Here is an 8,171-nt window from a genome sequence, read left to right on the forward strand (position 1 = left end):
AGTGGCACCCACCACCACAGTGGCACCCACCAGCACTACAGCGGCACCCACCACTACCACGCAGCCTCCCACCACCACTACAGCGGCACCCACCACGACCACGCAGCCTCCCACGACCACCACAGCAGCCCCCACCACCACCACGCAGCCTCCAACCACCACCACAGCGGCACCCACCACCACCACAGTGGCACCCACCACCACCACACAGCCTCCCACCACCACCACAGGGGCACCCACCACCACCACAGCAGCACCCACCACACAGCCTCCCACCACCACCACAACGGCACCCACCACCACCACACAGCCTCCTACCACCACCACACAGCCTCCCACGACCACCACTCAGCCTCCCACAACCACCACAGCGGCACCCACCACCACCACAGTGGCACCCACCACCACCACACAGCCTCCCACCACCACCACAGCGGCACCCACCACCACCACACAGCCTCCCACCACCACCACAGCGGCACCCACCACCACCACACAGCCTCCCACAACCACCACAGCGGCACCCACAACCACCACAGTGGCACCCACCACCACCACCACACAGCCTCCCACCACCACCACAGCGGCACCCACGACCACCACTCAGCCTCCCACCACCACGCAGCCTCCCACGACCACCACGCAGCCTCCCACGACAACCACGCAGCCTCCCACCACCACCACACAGCCTTCCACCACCACCATGCAGCCTCCTACGACAACCACGCAGCCTCCCACAACAACCACGCAACCTCCCACGACCACCACAGCAGCCCCCACCACCACCACAGCGGCACCCACCACCACCACAGTGGCACCCACCACCACCACACAGCCTCCCACCACCACCACAGCGGCACCCACCACCACCACAGCAGCACCCACCACACAGCCTCCCACCACCACCACAACGGCACCCACCACCACCACACAGCCTCCTACCACCACCACACAGCCTCCCACGACCACCACTCAGCCTCCCACAACCACCACAGCGGCACCCACCACCACCACACAGCCTCCCACCACCACCACAACGGCACCCACCACTACCACGCAGCCTCCCACGACCACCACGCAACCTCCCACGACCACCACAGCGGCCCCCACCACCACCACGCAGCCTCCAACCACCACCACAGCGGCACCCACCACCACCACACAGCCTCCCACCACCACCACAGCGGCACCCACCACCACCACACAGCCTCCCACAACCACCACAGCGGCACCCACAACCACCACAGTGGCACCCACCACCACCACCACACAGCCTCCCACCACCACCACAGCGGCACCCACGACCACCACTCAGCCTCCCACCACCACGCAGCCTCCTACGACAACCACGCAGCCTCCCACAACAACCACGCAACCTCCCACGACAACCACACAGCCTCCCACCACCACCACAGCGGCACCCACGACCACCACGCAGCCTCCAACCACCACCACGCAGCCACCCACCACCACCACGCAGCCTCCCACAACCACCACACAACCTCCCACAACCACCACGCAGCCTCCCACCACCACCACGCAGCCTCCCACCACCACCACAGCGGCACCCACGACCACCACGCAGCCTCCCACGACCACACAGCCTCCCACGACCACCACACAGCCACCCACCACCTCCACGCAGCCTCCCACGAAAACCACACAGCCTCCCAGCACCACCACGCAGCCTTCTACCACCACCACGCAGCCTCCCACCACCACCACGCAGCCTCCCACCACCACCACCACGCAGCCTCCCACCACCACCACGCGGCCACCCACCACCACCACGCAGCTTCCCACGACAACCACGCAGCCTCCCACCACCACCACCACGCAGCCTCCTACGTCAACCACGCAGCCTCCCACCACCACCACGCAGCCTCCCACCACCACCACGCAGCCTCCCACCACCACAAGGCAGCCACCCACCACCACCACGCAGCCTCCCACAACCACCACACAACCTCCCACAACCACCACGCAGCCTCCCACCACCACCACGCAGCCTCCCACCACCACCACAGCGGCACCCACGACCACCACGCAGCCTCCCACGACCACACAGCCTCCCACGACCACCACACAGCCACCCACCACCTCCACGCAGCCTCCCACGAAAACCACACAGCCTCCCAGCACCACCACGCAGCCTTCTACCACCACCACGCAGCCTCCCACCACCACCACGCAGCCTCCCACCACCACCACCACGCAGCCTCCCACCACCACCACCACGCAGCCTCCCACCACCACCACGCGGCCACCCACCACCACCACGCAGCTTCCCACGACAACCACGCAGCCTCCCACCACCACCACCACGCAGCCTCCTACGTCAACCACGCAGCCTCCCACCACCACCACGCAGCCTCCCACCACCACCACGCAGCCTCCCACCACCACAAGGCAGCCTCCCACCACCACCACAGTGGCACCCACGACCACCACGCAGCCTCTCACAACTTTCACAGCGACACCCACGACCACCACGCGGCCTCCCACCACCACCACGCGGCCTCCCACCACCACCACGCGGCCACCCACCACCACCACGCAGCCTCCCACGACAACCACGCAGCCTCCCACCACCACCACCACGCAGCCTCCCACGTCAACCACGCAGCCTCCTACCACCACCACGCAGCCTCCCACCACCACCACGCAGCCTCCCACCACCACAACGCAGCCTCCCACCACCACAACGCAGCCTCCCACCACCACCACAGTGGCACCCACGACCACCACGCAGCCTCTCACAACTATCACAGCGGCATCTACCACCACCACACAACCTCCCACCACCACCACCACACAGCCTCCGCCTTCAAACCAATTAGGCTTGTGTTTGTTCCCTAATTATAACTGTAACTCTTTGTACTGAAACAGAAAATAATTTTAAATTAACATTAGACATGTATTAATAATTTAGGAATTTACAATATAGTCAATTCAGAAATAATCCATCACTAGCTAAAATGTATTGTTTAATTACATTTTTTTTTCAATTGCTAAACAACAGTGGGCACAACTGGAGTCACGTGTGCAAAACTCTAACTACAGTCTGCACAGCAGCAGTTCATGGGGACCAAACTCTTGTTTGTTTTTCATTGCTTGAACACAGTTTTCAAAACTCTACACACTTATCGCATGACTTTAACCACAACCTGCACAACACTGTGGATTTACAGCACTTTGTTCAAGTGCTAACACACTGCTGTCAAAACTGTGAACCACACATTCAAAACGGAAAAGATTTCAGCCTTGTGCCTTTCAAACACTGCTGATTGCAATTTCAGCTGGAAGGCTAAGCAGGTGTCTTGTTTTAGACTTGATAGTGAACACACACACACACACACACACACACACGCACACATACACACACACACACACACACACACATGTATATATATATATATATATATATATATATATATATATATATATATATATATATATATATATATATAGATATATAGATATGTGTGTATATGTATATGTACATATATATAAATATATATATATTTAGAGCTGAGAAAGAAGAAAATATTACTTTGTGTGAAGTCACTGAAATTGTTCAAACTTTAAAGATGAACAGTTTGTATTTTCTGTGTTGGAGTTTCATGCTAGTGTTTATACTCTCAGTGTGTTCTGAGTGACAGTGTGTGTTATCTCAGTGAGGGTTGTGCATAGTGTTTGGCTGCACTGAACGTGTTTTGAGCCATGTGTTAAGAGTTGTGTTGCTTGGAATGAGTTTTGCAGGTGATGTGAACTGTTTAGCTCAGGTAGTGCAGACTGTAGTTAAAGTTTTGCACGTGACTCCAGTTGGGCCCACTGTCGTTTAGCAATCGAAAAAAAACTGTAATCTATTTGGGCTTTTACATGTCAAGTTTAATTAAATCATGAATCTTTACTATCATTACATCAATACACAAAGGAGATACGGTAAATTACAATGCACACATACCCCAGTACACCAATGCATAACCTGTATATCAAGTTTTTTAACGTTTTAATTTACTAAAATTGGGTGCAGCCTTTTTTTTTTTTAACAATGAATCTCTGTTCTAAAATTATTTATATCCGGAATAATTATACTTCAGTTGGTAATTGTTTCCATGAATCACAACCTTTTTTAATTAATATTTTGCAGTTGCCATTCACCCCACTAATACTTACTGTGTTACTGCCAAGTCTTTGGATGTATCTTGAAAGAGGCAATTGGGGCTAGACTGTGAGCGCATGAAATCGGAGTAGGAAAGTAGGAAAATTAATCTCCACATGCAATGTTTTTTTTGTTTTTTTTTATCCCAACAGATTTTGTATTACTGGCCCTACAGGTGAAGATAACTTCCCTTGGAGAGGTTAGCAATGGAACCATCATTGAACGTCTTGAAGAGGTATGTAAATCAGGCATTTTGTGAAGGCTTTGAAAGCAAAATGTATCAATGATAATACATGTTCATACGATAAAGGGTGGGTGATGGGAATATGATTAATATCCTGATTTGTTTATCTGTTATTCTCTCACTTCTCACTAGTTTTTTAGAAAGCAGCTCAAGAATGGAACAGTTTACAAGATCAACGTCGCAAACATTCAAAAGGTTAAAGTTGCCCAGTAGAAGCTTAATGTGGATGTTTAAAGACAGCAATGTTATCCAGTTACAAATATTTGAATTTAAAGTCAAGTTGCTGTTCACATCAATTGTTTATTCATATCTGTAAAGAGTCTTTCAACAGTTTGAGTATAACATATCAATGTTGTTGTACTCCACTGTGTTGCGGTGCTCTACAACCAATAGCTCAACCAATAGCTCAACATTACAAGTATCTTGATTGCCCTCCAGGTGTTTAATCAAAACACATTTTAGGTTTAGATTTTAGATTCAATCCCATGTTCTGCATCTTTTTTGTCAAACTTCTGTGTCAACATGAGGACTCATTCTTCATAATCCCTGAAAAATATTCCCAAGAATTGTATGTGCATTGAATGTGCACAGTCGAATGGGAAGCGCAAACCAAGCAATCTGATCTGTCAAAGAGGTTTCAAAGGTGTGTATAATTCCCACGCTCTGTAACTGGAGGAGCAGCTACCAGGAAACACTCCACCCTTTCATCACGAATGAGGAAACATCTCACATACCTCAGTGAGTGTCTCATACAAAGTTTATGGCAACGATTGAACCGTGAAAAGAAGAAATTAATCATATGTCAGATGTTGCTGTTAAAATGCATATGTCCGTTGAATATTAATCTGTTTGCCTTGTGCCATCAATAATTTATAGAATGTATCTTCCTACCAGAATGTGAAAGCACTGCTTGTTGTGTGCAAACAATGCCTTGAAATATTTCAGTCCAGTGAAGGTTTATGTGCAGATTAAGTTGAAAAAAAGTGTGCCGTAGGCACAAATTAACGATTAACCCTGAATTCAGACCAGTATGTATATGTCTTTTTTTTTTATTCCCTTGCTGCAACGGTTTGCAGAACTATTATTTTTTGTACATTTTGTTGACTTTTACTTTCAACTTAAAATACTTTCATTAAATACTTTCTGGTTTTGCTTTGATGGAACACTAGATTGGCATTTTGTATTTCATGTTGAGTTATGCCATTAATGAATGAATAAAGAGAAACATCTATTCAAAGTACTTATTCTTTGTATTTTTGTTTTATAAATCCTTAAAGAAACATGCTAAACATTTGACACACATGTATTAATTGCCATTCACAATGCAAGAAACTATTTCCTAAGATGACAAAAAGACAGTCTGGTGAAATCTTTATCACAGTTGTATATATTTTATTAAAAGATTAAAACAAAACGTGGATGACAATGTTAACTTGATGAATTGATCTATGGAGATTCCTTAATCTGTCTGTCTGTCTGTCTGTGTCTTTTGCCTGTCTCTTGCTGTCTCCTGCAGGGGGGCCCTGATGAGCAGCACATGGGCCCGGAGGCCTCCGTGCATAAAGCTCCGCCCCGGTGACGGCGCGTGCTCTCTCGCTCTCTCTCCGTAGCTGCTGCGATGTGTGGCCTGTCAGATGACAGCGCTCATATGTTTGTCTGCATTTCTGTCTGTGTTGGAGCTTTGCCAGCCACCTTAATTCATCAATCAACCCTCTCCTTGGTTAAAACGCTGTGTCTCCCGTATGTTTTGTCGCGGCACCTGAACCGGCTTGTGACAACAACCGAGTACTTTATGTTGACACAATTCATCATATCTGATCTACAACAGCCAAAAATCCTAAACTATTCAGTTGCAGTTGCTATTATAGACCCGGCTCTGAATGCATAAAGCCTTAATACAAACTTTGATCGAGGCTTACTAATCAGGTCAGATGAGTTATAGTGACAAACTGCTCACAGACCAGCACCTATACCTGGCTTCCTTTACGGTCACATTATTCATATTTTGCTGAAATCTTTTAGCGCCACAAAGTCAGTTTCCGCAGGACCTTAATGATCCATCCACTTCATGAACTTGTCACCATATCCGTGCAGCCACCGTCTCCATCTGGGTGGAAACATGTAAAGCCAAGGGCTTAACGCACGGCTCTGCTTAGCATTGCCAACATGTCTGCAGCCCCGGCTGCTCCACTCGGCAGGAAGAGCTCGAGATCGCAGGTGGAGGAGGGAGGCAGCCGCGCACCTGACATGCTCACAATAGGCTGAATAGATTCGAGGGGTGCTGAAGCATACCACCCAGTCACACAGACTGGGAGAAAGCACTTTAGTAAAAAAAAAAAAAACTAAAAAAAACTTTAAACTGTGTTGAATTAACAAAAAACAGTCACAGCAGGGTTGAGGGTTTACAGTCAAGCCTTTCTAAAAGGCCATTCAGTGTAATGGCATTTCAATTGTTTAACTCATGTTAAAGGAGATCATTTCTCCCCCATTTAATTCATAGTTACTTGACACCAGCTTCTAAAACCGATGGCATGTCACTATGTCACTCCAGAGGGAGGAGTAATCCAAACTATGTGACAAACACTCACTTGCAAAACACTCGTCTGTACCTGTAACTCATCATGGAAAGAACAATTCTTTGTTTGATATTTTTGTTTGGATATTTACATGTATCCTATGGACAAGGTAAACAATTTAAGTAATACTTTCATGGCTTTGATTGTTTGTATTTTACTTCAGTCCGTATTTCTGTATTTTCTGTCTAAAAGTAACTTGACTTTGGTGCAACAAAGATGTTGCACAACGCCACGTTTAACAATGTATTAATCTGGTCTTTGTCCTTGCTTGTGCGAGTGTTTGTTTGGGTGGTGACACGGTGAAGTGAATGATCACTACTACAAAATCTCTAAACGGTGGTTCTTTGATCATGTCAACCACTTGAGAATACTTCACAAACTAAATGAGAAGACTGAAATAAAAAGAAAGAGAGAGGATTATAGCAATGACAGAGGAAGAGCATATAATGAAGCCAGGATATCAATCGTTTTACGGGGCCACTTTGAATGCTCAGCTGCATTGCTTCATAAAACCTTGAAACCAAGATCTATTTTTTCCAGCTCTACCATGATAGCAAGCTATAGCTTTTTGAAGTCACTTGTAACCATATTTACAGTTATCCTGATAATGGAAATTCACCTCAAATTAACTTATTGTTATTTTTGTTTTTTATCTTGATCAGCAATATAATCCTAAATCAGGGGTGTCCAACATAAAGCCCGCGGGCTGGATCCGGTCCAGTCCGGCCCGCTAGGGTGTCCAGTCCAACAGAAGAAATATATATATTAAACCAAAATTAGCTGAGCTAGGATTTGAACCCTTAATCTTCTGCTTATAAGACAGAGATGCAAACCATTGATCGGCAGTCACAATTGATGTGAGCACTGATATTATTGTGTTGGAAGTCGTTAAACATGGATTACGTCATGAAAGTGGCGTCACAAACGTGTCACAAAGCGAGGGAATTTGCACAGAGCTCAGACAGATAAAGAGAGGGCTGATTTCTGAATGTTTGGTCTTTATGTTTCTAGATAATTGTTGAAAGTCCTTAAAATACGGTTTATCATAAAAAAAACTGTGACCCCTTCACGAAAGTGAGTTTGACACCCCTGTCCTAAATTGTCCCTTTGCAGCCAAAGTTGTGGTGTTGGCAGCCAACCATAGTTATGGTTGCAATTGTAGTTGTGGTTGTTACAACCCCAGTTC

General features: G+C 48.0%; 1 long non-coding RNA gene across 1 annotated transcript; it reads left to right on the forward strand.

The window, feature by feature from the left end:
- Window positions 1–2,619: 2,619 nt before the first annotated feature.
- LOC137793625 (uncharacterized) lies at window positions 2,620–5,623 on the forward strand. The gene is made up of 3 exons (XR_011078229.1): window positions 2,620–2,840; window positions 4,318–4,400; window positions 4,542–5,623. It is a non-coding gene; the product is annotated as an uncharacterized lncRNA (long non-coding RNA).
- Window positions 5,624–8,171: the final 2,548 nt, after the last annotated feature.

This window comes from Clinocottus analis, unplaced genomic scaffold (genome assembly GCF_023055335.1).
Source record: "Clinocottus analis isolate CAN_PGR_092001 unplaced genomic scaffold, fCliAna1.0.p SCAF_23, whole genome shotgun sequence".
Taxonomy (NCBI): Eukaryota; Metazoa; Chordata; class Actinopteri; order Perciformes; family Cottidae; genus Clinocottus; species Clinocottus analis.